Source organism: Homarus americanus, unplaced genomic scaffold, assembly GCF_018991925.1.
Source record: "Homarus americanus isolate GMGI-L3 unplaced genomic scaffold, GMGI_Hamer_2.0 scaffold2558, whole genome shotgun sequence".
Taxonomy (NCBI): Eukaryota; Metazoa; Arthropoda; class Malacostraca; order Decapoda; family Nephropidae; genus Homarus; species Homarus americanus.
This window is the reverse complement of record NW_024745671.1, coordinates 19,556-37,140: the sequence shown is the minus strand read 5'-3', so window position 1 is coordinate 37,140 and position 17,585 is coordinate 19,556. Positions and strand designations below refer to the sequence as shown.

The window sequence follows — 17,585 nt, the reverse complement described above, 5'->3', positions numbered from 1 at the left end:
TGTGGCAATATAAGGCTTGTAAGGATGTCTGTAGCCAGACTGAGAGATATTGTCGCTTTGTTCTGCTAATTAGTATAATATGTTATATGTACAAAACATCTGGGCAACATAGTGTGAACATGACAAACGACATTCTTCCCCTGGTTTCTCCAGTCCCTGGCCGCTGCCTCGTTCAGCCAACACAGGCCTCAACAGGTCATTGTCTCATCCAGTCACTGTGTAGTTGTTGGCAGCTCGAGGGTGAGACGCTGTGATGCTGGTGCCTTCTTTCTGATACTGAACTCCGTAACTTTTCCTTTCCACGTCCTTTCAATAACTACAACTTGTCTCTCTTTAAAGAATAAATCTTCCAGCACCTAAAACGCTCTTGGACTATTCTTCCCTTACATAGCTTCACCCTCAAAGCCTCCATGATGACATTTCCTCGTGCCTGGAGCCTTATGTGTAAAAAAAAATATCTGGCAGACTCGTTTGTACGTGATGCCATCTGGCGTCATGAGAGCCCTTCAACACTGTCACTGGAAAGTTAAACCTAGACAAGTTTCTTAACGTTTCCTCCTCACCTGGCTATCTGTATATAGTCTATGGATGTCCCTGACGTTGAGCTGTTCTCCAAGATAGATATATACATGTAGATTTATTTTAATTCAAATTGATATACACGTTTATATTTGATCATAGACAATATAGGTAAATAATGTACATACACAGTGAAGGTATACAAACAATACATAGCACAGTACATAAGCCAGCCCAGGATAACCCATCAAAGGAAATATTCGAGAGCCAAGCACTGGGCAGACCAGGACGTAACCCATCAAAATAAACTCGCATGTAATAAATAAGATTACATTAATTTTACGTGAATCAGGATTTAATAATAACGGGTATTAGTCAGGTCACAGCTCTATAATGACAGGTACTAATTAACAGGTATTTGTCACGGATAAATAGCTGGGAATTCGGTGTGATTGGTCAAATGGGCCCCAGTCCTTAGTGATCCCAACTTGACCTAGCTCAGCATTAGGATTGGGGCCCAGTCGTAAGGGGCCCTAATCTTAATGGCTATCAATCCTTGTGAACCCACTGGGCCCCAAGCCAAATGGTCTCCAATCTTAATGGGCCCCACACCTAATAAATATCAATTCTGATGGTTAGGTTAGGTTAGGTTGGGGTTAGGTTAGGTTAGGTTAGGTTGGGGTTAGATTAGGTTAAATTAGATTAGATTAGGTCAGGTCAACTTGGGGGCTCTTGATTGAACTGGGGCACGATTTAACCAGTAACTGGGATCTGGCGAATAAGATCTTGTATTTCACCAGGTACCCGTGATAGGTTCAGGCAGGTACAGGTCCCAGGTAGACGTCCATTTTGGAAAGCGGGAAAGAGAGATCTGATTGTTGTTCGCTATGCTGGCCCGTTACTCTACCGTGGTTGTGTGAGTGTTTGTAACTTGTGTGAGTCTCAGTGATGATAAAACCTAACCTAACTTAACCAAACCTAACCTAACCCAACCTATCTTAGCCTAACTTGACCTAAATTAACTTTGTATTTGTGTTTGTATTCAATATTTCTTCATAAAAAAAAACACATTTTAACAAGTAAGTCCAGGTAACAATTCTCTAATTATCTCACCTTTTGGTAATTAACGCACCTGTACAAATCCCTAATTTTCTCACCCCTTTGCTAATTAGTGTTCATGTTATGTTATAAATTATGATGTAATTACAGTTATTATTACTAAAATTATTATGACCTTTTTCTACCTTACGAAGATGCAGGAGATTTCTTGTCGGGTCAAAGTTCAGTGCACCAGAATTATTGTATATTTGTGGTTGGTAATGAGGGTAACTAATTATGTCTGGAAATGGGAATCTAAACTAACCTAATCATACCATACATACATACATACACTCTCACAAACATACATACATATATTCACTCTCTCTCACACACACACACACACACACACACACACACATACAGAGTGATAGGTGTGAAATGTATACACAACCTTAATGTCCCGACGGGATTCGAACCTACACATTCAGGCTGAATGGATACAGTTCTCACCTTCTGTCCTAAGCGTCTCTGGTTCCCATTAATCTATCTATATCTATCTATCTATTTATATTCATCTATCTATCTATCCATCTATCTATTTATCTGTCTGTCTGTCTGTCTGTCTCTATACCTGTATTTACTATGATATATATTATGGTTACAGAACTTACAGGTAAGGCCGTGGAGTAGGTCAGGTTAGGTTAGGTTCAGTGAACTCTTGCAACATGAGTACATGGGTCTCAGAGTAGAGAGGAAATGACTTGCTGGCTGACCCCTGACTGAAGGACTTTTACTTTCAATTCCCCCCCCCCCGGGCAGTACATAACCTAACCTAACCAAACTTTACCCTAACAAAAACTAACACGATCTAACCTTAACCTCACCTAACACGACTTAAGCTAAACTAACTTGGTCTAACTTAACCAATCTTAACTTAATCTACCTCTTTGACCCTAACCTAACCTAGCGTACTCAAACATGACGTAACCTAACCCAGCTTAACCTAATCTAGCTATTATACTTAACCTAGCTTATCCTAATCAAACTATTATACCTAACCTAACCTAACCTAACCTAATCTAACCTAACCTACCTAAACATGACCTGATCAAACTATTATACCTAACCTAACCTAACCTTACCTTACTTTAACTGGAGAAGTGAAATAATTTTTTCCACTTAACCTTCGACCCAAGACTTTAAAACTAAAAATGGTCATTTATATTCTATTGCCCGTAATAATTTAAGTAATGTCTTCCTGTTGAACTCTCTCCTTCTCTCTCTCTGGTAATGCATTTATGACTCTAAATATTGAGAAAAATTTGCACTATCATCTTTAACTCAAAAAAGTGTGCATTGTATATGTGTGAGAGAGAGAGAGAGAGAGAGAGAGAGAGAGAGAGAGAGAATGAAAATATGTACAGTCCCCTCCACTAGTGCGTTTACAGGGGCTCCTCGTCAGGTTTTGTGCAGTGTGGCAACCCTGTGTTTGTTTACATTCGAGAGAAGGAAACTCGCAATAATAAACATGCTATGGAATCAAATTAAAACAATATTAAAACAAATATCTCAATGATGTGTGGAATGTTTATATGACGAGCCCCTGTAAACGTACTAGTGAAGGAGACTGTACGTGTGTGTGTGTGTGTGTGTGTGTGTGTGTGTGTGTTAGGAGGAGGTCAGGAAACATAACTTCACAATTTAATATTTCATGTGACATAACTCAGAAGTCAAAGGTCAAATGGATATGTCGTGTACAATGAATGTTGGTGGGCGACTTTCATCTCCCTCACCTCAATGACTTTAGGTTTATAATGGTGACAGTTCATTGTACCATTGGTGTGTGTGTGTGTGTGTGCATTACGTGTGTTTGTTTACATGGTGTCAACCGGTCCCACAGCCAGGCTTCACACGCCTGGGGTAGTAGAGGTACACCACCAGGCAACAGCTGACCTGCCAAATCCAACCAGTTCTTGAGTCACCGGGAAGGTATAGCCTTTCTCTTACGGGAAGCTGATCAAATGGGCCCCCAGTTCTAATAGACCCCTAGTCATAATGGGCCCCAAGTCTTAATCTTACGTCAATCTTAATGGGTCCCAGTAGCAATTGGTCTTAGATTTAAACTTCCAGTCCAATAAGCCCCCCCCCCCACCCCACGCCTTCCCAAGCCGGTATTAACCCCTCAAACCCATCCCCACTTCCAGGTCAAGCCAGCCAAGTTCAGACCAGTTTCAACGTTATTAGTTTTTGTTCACCTGTGCTTAAACCTGAAGAAAAAAGTACCTGAGTTAATACACAGTCAGAGTGTCAGGTTGGTTAAGCGGTAATTGTCTTTTATGCTAAGTCACCGTCTGATAGTTATGGGAGTGAGAAGGTTCTAATAATGATAGTGTTTAATTAATAATAATGATGATAATAATAATGATAATGATGATAATAATAATAATAATAATATCGATACTAATAACAATAATAACTATAATAATAATAATAATAATAATAATATTAATGATAACAATAAGAAGGAGAACGATAATAATGGTGATGATAATAATAATGATGATGATAACAATAATTATAATGATTTACTTCACCAGTATGTCAATTTTAAATACGTAACTTAAAGGTATGTTTAACGAGGTATATATATTACACAGGCGTCATATAAGAGGTTTAACGATGAATATATAAAACAGGAATTATTCAGGCGATTTAACGTGGATTATATAACTCCTGTGTTCTATAAATTAGGTTTCACTAGGCCTATTTCACACACAAGGCGGACGTGTGTGTGCGTGTGTGTAAGGCGGAATGACTTGGTATTATTAAGGCTGTAGAGAGTGCGACATGTATCTCATATATAATGTATATATGATAAATCAACAGTGCGTCAGATACGTGCTTGAGTGGATCCCACGAGGCGGGAAAAGACGTTCTGAGGCGACCAGTGAAGGAGAAACATATTTATCGTAAGAGATGATGAATACAGGAAAGGAATGATCCACACCTCAATAAGAGCAGCCTGGAGACAAGTTCCACACCTATGTTCCCAGGTAACGACTATTTATCGTACGAGAGAACTCGCTGACCTACACGTTAACCAGATCCTGTGTACTTCACGGCCTTCCCTTTGTTATAATTTTATCATTGGTTCATGCTACTTATATAAACTTGAATAGAGAACCTCAAAATTATCGTAATATAGACAGTTGTATTACGTGAAGAATAGTATTAGTGATCAGTAGATAGATTGTTCTAGTGGCGTGGTACTTGTCAGATGACCTGTTAAGCAACTTTGTCACCAAGAACAAAAACATGAGGTTGGAAGTCTCTCCTCGGAGGCGTCCTTGCCTAGCTCCGCCAGTTCGTTCGCGACACCCGACCAGTCAACACCTCTCTGAAAGCTGCTCCCGCCTTCCACCATCACCGTTCTGCCACCACCCGGGACGATGAGGACTTTGCTGCCCCTGTGGACGGTCCTATTAGTGGTTACCTACGTCGGCTGTGTCCCAGTGCTCGAGAATGACGACGCCGGGATAGGGAAGTTCCTTATTGAAGGTATAGCAAACGAGGACTTCTCTTCAGACACAGATCTTATCATCAGTAATGTAGACGTTCCTGAGATCAGTGTACATATGCAGCCCCCTGATGAGGAGTTCCAAGTGATTGCCAAAGAAGTCTCTATTGACGGTATCATCGAGTCGGACCAAAAGAAACTGCAGCCCAAGAAGCCGATTGAATCAACTTTGAATTATCCTCAGCCCAGTAGATATCTCCAGCCTCCCACGAGAGAATTTCAAGCCAGCCCGAAGAAGACAGTGGCCACAGAATATCCTAGTGACACCACACCACTGACGGCACATGAAGAACCTTTCTCCAGCAGCGATATTTTAAAGGTTTTCGCGAATGCATTCACTTCGAATGTAAAATCTATCGACCAGAGCGATAATTCAGAAGTAACACAGTCGCCTCTCGAAGCCTTCCAGCACAAGAAAAAGAAGTCGTCGTACAGTCAGAAGAAGTTACTCACGAAGGCCGCCTGGAAAAAGAAGCAACCGCAAAAAGCAAAACACTTCCCGAAACCATCAACTAGTGACGAAGGAGAGATGCGCGAGAACCTGGTGAAGACAAGGCCCGCTTATCGCCCTTCCACACGCCTTCTGCCTCCCATCCACGAGTTCGCCAGACCCCCCACGCCAGACCGTACACCAATGACCCACCAATCTCCACCTCTGAACCGCCAACTCGTCATACTGAACCGCCAACTCACACCACCAGATCACGATTACGTTATGCCTCCCCCGCTGGCATTACAACCCCCCCACTAAGCAGTTCTTGGTGGAGGAGACGTCATGGTGAAGACTACTAGAGACTGTGTTAGTGTTATATTTATTAACCATATAAGTTGTAGTTGTGGTATATGTTTATTGTTAACTTGTCAAGCCCACACACGCTATGTTAACTCAGTGATATGTTATGTACGTTGTCATAAAACGAGATAAAATTCAACCTTCTTTCAGTTTCCATATGTGAGGGGATTTGTGTCGTGTTTTTGATATATCAGAATAATTTAGATATTTTATCTGATTACATTTTATTCATATTTTACTAAATTATATCAACAAGATTACTTTAGAATTTTTTATAACAAATTTTATAAAATTATTTTATTTGTTATCTTAAGTATCTACGATACTTAATATTTTAATGATATTTAATTATTTTAAACATTAATCAATACATTTATCAGTGAGTTGTTCATACGAAGCAACATTGAAATACTTTTGATAATATAAATTTATCTATATTACTGATATATTAAAAGGATATACGACACATTAAAACTTATATGAGTAAAACAGCAGAATCTAAAAAATAATGACCAGAAAGAAAAGATAATTATCTCACAAGTTTGGGGTACAAAAGCTGTCATTTTCTCTGACAAAAAAATAACTATAATTATAAACAAATTGAACATATAAACATACACACGGTAAGAGAGTACACGGTAATTATTTAATGGAAAAACTAATACATACATACATACATACATGTAAAACCTCTAATTTACTTATGTATACAGAGGCAAGTATAACAAGACAGCTATACTACACACACAGAAACAAAGAGTCGAACATGACCTACAAAACACCCTTGACCTATAACAGACCGTAAACAACATCAGAAGTAGTAAGTTTCATCGTATTAAAATTGAAACTCATAAAGCAGTTTCTTTAGACAGAACATAACAAAGTGAATAACAATATTGCCATGGCTGGACCTCTCGAGTGTTGCAGCTTAACACGTGATTGCCAGCTGATAAATACCGTATAGTTATTTCAAGAATATTAGTAATTAAGAATGGCATTTGGTTAACAACGTCTTATATGGTATCGTTAAATAAATATTGCAACTGATATTTGGGTTTCACTTTTTTTTTTGAGAGAGAAAGAAATTAATGAGACAAGTTTAAATTATCGTAATTATGTCTTATTAATTCTTGATTGATAAGAGAAATTTAAGACTTGGTGAACGGTGCTTTAAGACCTGTGAGGGAGGGAGAGGTGTGAGGGAGTAGGAGGGAGTAAAGTGAGAGGTGAGGATGAGAGAGAGTGAGGGAGTGAGAGTAAGTAAAGTGAGAGGTGAGGGAGCCATGCAGATAACAGGTGAGGGAGGGAGGTGCGATCTGCCACACTTGACACCAACAAAAACTTCGTCTCCTCTCGGTGAGTTTACCTCCACTACACTTGACCACAGTCTGAGTGCATCTGTTTAGGTAGTGAACGAAGTTAATTCTTTTACTCGAACTCGGAACCTGACCAAATCTAACCTAATCTAAAGTAACTTAATTTAACCTTATCTAAGCTAATAGGTAAGGTAAATTGTCATAACCTAACCTAACCTAACCTAACCTAACCAAACACGATTTATTTATTTATTTATCTATTTATTTAAAAGTGTACCTGGAACGAAGACTTCTGACCACTGTGTCCAGATCTTTACCCACATGATTGTCAGTAGAAATTAAATCCCATAACATATTAGTGATTCAGATAAGATACTCGACATCTTTTTCTACCCAGTTCTTGTCCAGCAGTCTCTCGAAGGTTAACACGATTGGATGTTTTGAACAGGGTTGTCAAAGGTTCTTACGAGTAAATATTGATGTTGTAAGATGACAACTAAATGATTGACTTATAAAAATTCTGTACTTTTTAGCCTTAGTCTCTTAAGTGAAGTGAACGTATCTAGTTAAGGGAGAGTTTCTGTGTAATCTTGATGCTGTTCATGGACGATAGGTTAGGTTAAGTTAGGTTAGGGTAGGTTGGATTAAACTTAGGTTATGTTAGGGATTGGTTACGTTACGTTATGTTGCGTTGCGTTATGGGTAGGTTAATTTTGGAGTTGGTTCAGTTAGGTTGAAATACATCAAGGGGTTACTTAAGTTAGGGTAAGGTTAAGTTAGGTTAGGTTAGATTAGGTTAACAGACAATCACAGCAAAATTCCAGATTTTGGGGGGATTTAAATGAGATTCCTAGATACAAAGATGTCTTGTATCACACACACCATGGCGTTGTCTTGTTGCCTGGCTTTGCTTAACGATGGTTCGGATTAAATAAGGCGTTCACAAATACTAACAATAACGTTGATCTACATCTAACCTAACCTAACCTAACCTAACCTAACGCTGACAGATTAGACGGGGCATTGACAGAAGATAAACAGAGCGTTGATAGAGGCTTACATGCTGTGTTGACAAACCATTAGAGACGGCGGGTGTTGTGGTGGTGGTGTTTGCGGATGGTGGTAGTAGTGGTAGTGATGGTGGTGGTAGTAGTGGTAGTGATGGTGGTGGTAGTAGTGGTAGTGATGGTGGTGGTAGTAGTGGTGAGGACATAATGGAACGGACTCAAGTGTCAAATACTTTCACAATTTGGTCGACTATATTGACGGATAATATAATACTCTCAGCTTTCACTTCCCGCCCACCACTTTCCTTGTCCCCTCTCTCTCTCTCTCTCTCTCTCTCTCTCTCTCTCTCTCTCTCTCTCTCCTTGTCAGCCACGATACAGAATGTGGAAAAGAGAAAGAAGAAGGAAAGAGTGAAAGTATCATCATGATTCCTCAATAAAAATCGTACCTATTTTCTCTTTTTCTCCTTGTGTTCCTCTTCCATTTTCTCTTTCTTCTTTCTATTCTTCTCTTGTATTTTCCCTCTTCCTTCTCTTCTCTTTCCTTCGCCTTTCTTTTCTCTTGTCTTCCCCCTTTTCTTCCCCTTCTCGTGTCTTCCCCCTCTTCTTCTCCTCGTGTCTTCCTGTACTCCTGTCTTCCCCCTCTTCCTCCCCTTCTCTTGTCTTTTTCCTCCTCTCTCCCTCCCTGTCCATTATTCTTTCTCCCTTTCCCTCTTCCAACATTCACTCACACCCTTGCGTACTGTCAGGTGGCGTGGCATAGCACTGTCCTTACCACGTATTCTACTCCTCTGACCCACATTGCTCAATGGTCGAATATCCCAGGCTCTTCAAACGTCGTGACGCCCCTAAGATAAACGACATATCTTCTCTGTACTCGGTAAGTTTAGGGTGTTGGCCCAAGAGATTTTCAATATTTCTTCACCTTACTCATGTGGGGTCACCTGAGGACTAGCCCCCCCCACTCCCCACCCCACCCCCCTAAAATACAGGTATACAAACAATAAAAAGAATACAATTTTTATCCATCATTTCTTAGGATTTATGTAATGTATTGGTGAAGTTACCTGAGGAATCCTAAATTACTCTACCAAGGTGTGATAATGAAAGGTAATTTAGTATTGCTTGGGTAGAAACTCAGTACAGGTAAGGACAGGATGGATCCAGAGGTCATTAGATGGTGAACTTTGACCTGGATGTGTTGATTGATGTTTGTTTTAACTCCGGATGTTGACTGAGTAAGTGTGTGACTGTCAGTTGGTTTGTTCGGTCAGTGAGTGAGTGAGTGAATTAGTTAAATACTTTAGTCAATCAATGAGTGAGTGAGTAGCCAATCGACGTATATAGAGCTACTGGCGCATCGATAAAACAACAATAAATAAACAGCTCTTACATTTTATAAGAGAAAACATTCTACCTAGCAGCTCCTCCCCATCCCCCCCCCACCCTACCCCCCCCCTTCTCCCACCCAACCCCCACCCCGCCTGACCATGAGCCTCTGCACTGACGGACAGACAGACACACAGTGAAGGTATCAGATGATGGGAATCACTATGTTACTCAGATAACAATACAAATAGGCCCCAATCCTTATAGACCCCCAGTCTTAATAGATTCTGATGGGCCCCAACACTAATAGATTCCAGTCTTATAGGACCCTTGTCTTAATGGGCCCCAATCCTTATAGGTTCTGATACTAACGATTAAATTAAATTGGCTCCTCTTGGTACTGGATCCCTTTAAACAGTCTTAACCACTAACGAATCCGACACGAAGAGAAATTTTTAACAGATTGTGAATATATTTTAAAGTTACAGATGAATTTATTTTTTTAGGTTCAGTTAACATATTTCTGTCCTTAAATTAACCTAACCTAACCTAACCACTCTTTCACACTAATGAGAGAAACGGAAAAACGAGAGAGAGAGAGAGAGAGAGAGAGAGAGAGAGAGAGAGAGTTAAAGTTTACACAAATGAAGTTTAAAACAGAGGTGAAAGGCTCTGGAGTATATGTGTCTGTGTGTGCGCGTTTGATCAATGTAGGTCAGTGTACAAAGGTGTGTGTGTGTGTGTGTGTGTGTGTGTGTGGCAGCGCCTGTGAATTGATATCCATTCTATAATAAGGACACCAGAACTGAACAGCATAATCGAGGTGCGGCTTGACTAGCGCAATATATAGTTGCAATATGGCCTGGAGTATGGATTCTATTCTAAAATGGATTAGGGCATGGTTATAGGACAGGAAACAGTATTAGGACAGGAAACAGTACTAGGACAGGAAACAGTATTAGGACAGGAAACAGTATTAGCGGCACTAAATCAGATTGGAGTAACGTCACTTGTGGAGTTCCCCAAGGCTCGGCACTTAGACCATTATTATTTATTATATACATAAACGACATAGATATTGGCGTAGACAGCAACAAAAGTAAATTTGCTGATGACACTAAAATAGGGCGTGTAATTAAATCTCACGAGGACTCCGCAAAACTACAGGAAGATCTAAACAAATTTTTCGAGTGGTCTGAAAAATGGCAGATGAAATTCAATGTGGATAAATGTAAAGTACTCAGTATAGGAGATGTAAACAGGGAAACCAGATACCAGATGAACAAAGATGTTATTGAGAAATCAGACTGCGAGAAAGATTTAGGAGTAATGATAAGTAGGAATCTTAAGCCAAGTAAACAATATGTATTTGCTCGAAACAAGCCTAATAAAGTACTTGGGTTCATACACAGGAGTGTTAGTTACAAGACTAGCGAGGTCATCCTAAAACTATATCTTGCGCTTGTGAGACCTCACTTGGATTACTCAGTACAATTCTGGTCACCGTATTACAGAATGGATATAGAATCCTTGGAAAGAATTCAGAGGAGAATGACAAGACTAATCCCGGGCATTAGGAACCTTGAGTACAGAGACAGGTTAAAACATCTTAATTTGCACTCCCTGGAGAAACGTAGAGTGAGGGGCGATATGATAGAGGTGTATAAATGGAAGACAGGGCTAAACAAAGGGGACATTACAAAGGTACTCAAACTATCCAACTAGGAGCGAGCTCGTAACAATGGTTTTAAATTAGACAAATTTAGATTTAGGCGTGAGATAGGTAAACATTGGTTTGGAAATAGAGTAGTAGACGAATGGAACAGTTTACCAAATATAATCATTAACTAGAATACGCTGGATAGCTTCAAACATAGGTTGGATGGATATATGAGCAATAGGTGTTGGGTGTAAATGGCGATAATATTACACAATAATTATAATACATAATTGTGTCGTGAGCTTTATGTAGAAGTTAATTAATCCAGAAAATACAGAGAAATTATAGTCTTAATATATCAGCTGTGTTTCCATTGAACATAAAGTGCTTGTCATTTTAACACACACACACACACACACACACACACACACACACACACACACAGATAGTTTGGATCTGTCCCTAAAAGGATCCATTTTCTTACACTCAAGGACATGTGGTGGGTGTGTTGGGAGGGTGAGGTGGAGTGTGTTGGGAGGTGGTGGAGTGTGTTGGGAGGTGGTGGAGTGTGTTGGGAGGTGGAGTGTGTTGGGAGGTGATGGGTGTGTTGGGAGGTGATGGAGTGTGTTGGGAGGTGGTGAGTGTGTTGGGAGGTGATGGAGTGTGTTGGGAGGTGATGGAGTGCGTTGGGAGGTCGTGAAGTGTGTTGGAGGTGGTGGAGTGTGTTGGGGTGATGGAGTGTGTTTGGGAGGTGGTGGAATGTGTTGGGAGGTGATGGGTGTGTTGGGAGGTGATGAGTGCGTTGGGAGGTGATGGGGAGTGTGTTTGGAGGTGGCTGGAGTGTGTTAGGAGGTGTGGTTGGTAGTAGTGTGTGTGGTTAGTAGAGGGTGGTTAGGGGGTTGGTTGGTTCGTAGTGTGTGTGGTTAGGAGGTGGTTAGGGGGTTGGTTGGTTCGTAGTGTGTGTGGTTAGGGGGTGATAGAGGGTGGTTAGAATGAGGATGACCCATAGTGTACGATTAAGAGCAGTGGGTGCTGATAAACAGTCGATTCTGGGATTTAGGTAAGAGAACTGTTCTAGTGTACGTGTGTGTGTGTCTGCAGATAGACTAACACACACACACACACACACACACACACACACACAGCAGGTACAGAAAACTACCCATTCTTATTTGGCTCTTACATTATAAATTACCTCCTTAAAGAAACAAGATTATCAGTAAAGGCGGTCAAGTCCCCCAGCTGCGCCATAACACATCCCCAAGAGGCTATAACTCGGGTACCATAATGAGACAACACACTTATTACCACACTGGTCTGAGGTCTTGTTTGTGGTAAGCTTACGTGTCAAGTTAGGAAAGGTTTAGTTACGTCACTTTAGGTCATAATTATGGACAATAATATAAACTAGTGATGATGGAACCCTTCTTGGATCGTGTGTGTGTGTGTGTGTGTGTGTGTGTGTGTGTGTGTGTGTGTGTGTGTGTGTGTGTGTGTGTGTGTGTTCTCCAGTCCACCTCACAGGAACACCCGATGATACCAAACACCAAGATCATAAACACAACAAACATATAGATGACATCAAGGGCCAGGTGAGAGTAATGATTAGTCAGGTGTGAGACGGTAGTTTAATTGCTAATTATCGTGTTGTTACATAAGACTCAATTCACCTGGTTCATGTACTATACCCTCCAGGGATGCCCATCAGGGTTACCAGGTCACTCCCCTCCTACCTGTGTTGTAGTCAAGAGGGCGTGACCACACTTACCTGGGTCAGCTGTGAGGAGTTCAGGGGGAATGTCTTAGACTCAAGAAGGTCGTCGTGTACTTGCCCTGCCTCTTTCGTGTATAAGTAAAGATAACTAATTGACTGTTGAAGGAGTGAACAGATCATGAAACTTTGCCAAGGGACATTATTTCTCGTCTCTCCTTCCTCCTCACCCTCCTCTCATCACCCCTCCCCCTCCTCCCCTCTACCCCATCCACTATCCTCCCTCACCCTCCTCTCACACATCGACCCTCCCCCCCTCCTTCCTCCCTCACCCTCCTCTCACACATCGACCTCCCCCCTCCTTCCTCCCTCACCTCCTCTCACACATCGACCCCCCCTCCCCCCTCCTCCTCTACCCCATCCACTATCCTCCCTCATCCTCCTCACCCATCGACCCTCTCCCCCCCCCTCCTCCTCCTCTCACATCTTGCGCTAGTCAGGCCGCACCTCGATATGCGGTTCAGTTCTGGTGCCCTACTATAGAATGGATATAAATTCACTAGAGTCGGTGCAGCGAAGAATGACAAAAATGATTCCGGGACTTAAAACCTTCCATATCAGGATAGGTTAAAGAAACTTAACTTGCATTTCCTAGAAAGACGAAGAGTGCGGGGAGATATGATAGAAGTATTTAAGTGGGTGAAAGGAATCAATAAAGGGGATATAGATAAAGTTCTTATAATATCCGAGCAGGATAGGACTCGGAGCAACGGATTTAAGTTGGATAAGTTTAGGTTTAGGAGGGAGATAGGAAGAAACTGGTTCACAAATAGGGTGGTGGACGAGAGGAACAAGCTTACCAACTTTGTAGTAAATGCTGGAACTCTGGAAAGTTTCAAAAGGAGGCTAGATAGATTCATGGATGATAGAGAGTGGTAATGGCCAACTCTCGACAGGAGCTGCCATGCACAGACCAACCGGCCTATTACCCAGACTCCTTATTTTCTTATGTTCTTATGTTCTTGTGTTCCTTCCTCCCTCACCCTCCTCTCACACATCGACCCCCCCACCTCCTTCTCTACCCCATCCACTATCCTCCCTCAATCACTTTAAAGAGTTCAGAAGAGGCTGAAAATAGGCATGATCCTATTATCTTCGTTATGTGCTCCACGACCCGTTCCGTTTCCTCTTTTAAGGTTGGTCGTTACAATTACTATTACTACTACTACTACTACTACTACTACTACTACTACTACTACTACTAAGGACACCGGGTGAGGCCCAATTACTCGCGTTTGGCCTTGAGGTGACCCCAAGCGTTCTATTCCTCCTTAAATCGTATGCATTCATCGTGTCTCCTCAAGGATAAGAAAGCATGCATAGTTACAATCAACCTTTAATGAAACCTCACAGAATACGCACCAGTAAAGTCCCATTGTAGTTTCGGCGCCATCTTTCTTCCGCAGTGTATGTGAATGAATCCGTTAAAAGTATTCTCACGTCACCTGAAGTATTTATTTTGGCCAGCCAGGTGTAAAGTGGTTATTCATGGAGCCTTAATTGTGGATTTTCCTCAGGTGCGTCAAGGTGAACGAGCTCAGTGATGCATAAATACAAGACGTCTCTATTTTGATCACGTGGAAATTAAGTAGGTTACCTTATTTTACCTATTGATTAACCTAACCTTCATACTAACCTAACGTAACGTAACCTAACCAAACCTAACCTAACCTAACCTAACCTTCATACTAACCTAACGTAACGTAACCTAACCAAACCTAACCTAACCTAACCTAACCTAATCTAATCAAACATAAACTTACTAATGCTCTCTGACATAAGGACTGTTCATATGCTCCACCAACACGAGGCACTGTATGTAAGTCTTCTGCTTTAGGATCCAATATATATAATGCTCTCGTGCGATAAATTCTCAATAAAACTTTCACATGTATTTTTTTTTTCAATGAGTCAGAATAAATGCAAAAAAAAAGTGCATGCTTACCCCATCTATTGATACTGAAACGAACTGTAAAGATCTTGATAGTAGAGTAAATTATGTTGGCCAGCCACAAATGGTAAGATTCATTTTATTTCAATGATTTAATTAAAAAACGATGATATGAACTTCTCAACAGTAAAACATAAGAGAAGGATTTGTTGTTAAGTATTACCATGACGACTCCAGGTGAAATGCGTCTGAAACCACAACAATAACAACAACAGCAACAATAACAACAACCAATCACATCAATAAGTTACACAACACTCTTAGCTTACATTGTTTTACTTCAATTAATAATGTCTTTAAAGGCACAAAAACTACATTAAATTCACTATCTCATCAACAATATAAAACTTACGTGATAGAAATATTTATATTAGTTTATATTTTAATATATAGACCTACGCAGTTTGCTTTAATACTCTTCTGAATTAAGTCATGAGAATAAATCAAGACGTCCCACTTACTGAGACCAGATGGCGTGGGGATGCTGTTGTTATATCATATATTATTTAATCTTCAACGTATATTCATCATTCTATTTTTCTGAAGCATACATACATACATACATACATCCATACATACATCAAGAGTATATATTCTCATTATGTATACTGTATAAAATGCACAGTAAGTGAAAAATACATCACAATCCTTTATGTATGAAGTTATAGGGCCAACATTTTCCTTATGCTGGAGAATATGCTAATTATTCAAGCCTGAGCATATAGGTGTTCCTTATGCTAGAGAATGTATATAATATTCACCTTGGAGCATATTAACGGAGCGTATTAACCAAATGTACAGTACATCCTTGGTGTCATAGTATAAGTGGATATAATTATGCTGGAAGATACACATATTCTTTACGCTGCTGGTGGTAGTGGTGGTGATGGTAGGGATAGACTGATGGGGATGGTAATGGTAGTGGTGGTGGGAGTGATGCTGGTAGTGATGGTGGTAGTGATGGTAGTAGTGGTAGTGATGGTAGTAGTGGTAGTGATGGGCTGATGGGGATGGTAATGGTAGTGATGGTGGTAGTGATGGTGATCATGGTAGTAGTGGTGGTAGGAGCGCCTCGGGCAGTCGTGTACAGTTACCCCGTCACACTTACCCGTTTTCTATGAGGTCACGCCAGCACACCGCGACTCATGACGGACAGTGGAAAATTTTATCTCTAGGGTGAACAGTCAGCAACAAGGAACAAACAGTCCGATGATGTAGGTCAAATGGACCCCAGTCCTAATAGGCCCCAATTCCATTAAACCTATAGCTTAAAATACCCCCCAGTGTCATGGTTAGGTTAGGTTTTACCAGGAAGGAGGCCTAATTTAAAGATAAACAGAATCCCGAGATAAAAAAATATATATAAAATCCTATTATTTTTATCCAACTGGGGATAAAATATACCCAGGAGAGGAGGGAGGTACAGTGAGCAGGTTATCGATGCTGTGTGACATTTATGTACCTGCTCTCTCTCTCTCTCTCTCTCTCTCTCTCTCTCTCTCTCTCTCTCTCTCTCTCTCCAACAAACCTCGACTACAGTTAAATAACCAACAATCAACACCCCCACCCCCTCACCCCCCTCCATCGTTGAACACCTGACCTCGGGAAGCACAACTTTCTTTGCTTTCTAAACTGTTGCCTTAAGGAAGTTAGAAAGCAACGAGAAGAAAGAAGAGGAGGAGGAGAATGTTGGTTGGTCTTTCCTCATACCAACAGACGAATGAATTATATATGACCCGGCGACCTACTTGATGCGGGGTATAATAATAATAATAGGTAGAGACACGAATAAAACTTTACTCATGACACGACACACACACACACACACACACACACACACACACACACACACACACACACACACACACACAGAGTACACATAATTACTACGAATTACCTACACATATGTTATTATCTCTTTACACTATTTCCACATACAACTTGCCCAATACTACCTCACTATACACTCACCTCACTATACACTCACCTCACTATACACTCTCCTCACTATACACTCACCTCACTATACACTCTCCTCACTATACACTCACGACCAGCCTAGGTAATCAAGGTGTGAGGCGCCATCTGGCTGGTACACCTGAGAGGACTGAACATAACGGGAACACCTTGATTAACTCTCAGTCAAACTAGCCTCTCCTATTACGTGTTCTGGCCGTCAGGTAAACAAGGCTAACAGGAAATTCTGGGAAGATATGAAAATTAGTTATTATGACCTCCACTACCACCACGCCACTACCACCACGCCACTACCACCACGCCACTATTACCACGCTACTACCACCACCACGACAATACCACTACTACCACCACCATCAGCAGCAGCATTGTCACCACCACTACTACCACCTCACTAGCCGGTTACTACCACTATTACCACTAACAACGGTAACAACACCATCAGTGCGTATAGCGGCGCTGAGAGGTCACTACTGAGGTGGATGGTGGTGGTAATAGTCAGTCTCCCCGCGAGCGTTGACGAGGAAAGTACTGCTTACCACTATAGCTACCACCACTACCATCACTACAACCACAACTACGATACTTACTACAACTACCACAACTACCACCACAAACAACACTACTACAATTACCACCACTAC

General features: G+C 41.1%; 1 protein-coding gene across 2 annotated transcripts in view; it reads left to right on the top strand.

The window, feature by feature from the left end:
• LOC121878728 (ankyrin-1-like) overlaps positions 1-17,585 on the top strand; it is a 42,912-nt gene that overhangs the window by 11,111 nt on the left and 14,216 nt on the right. The gene's annotated exons all lie outside the window — the stretch shown is intronic.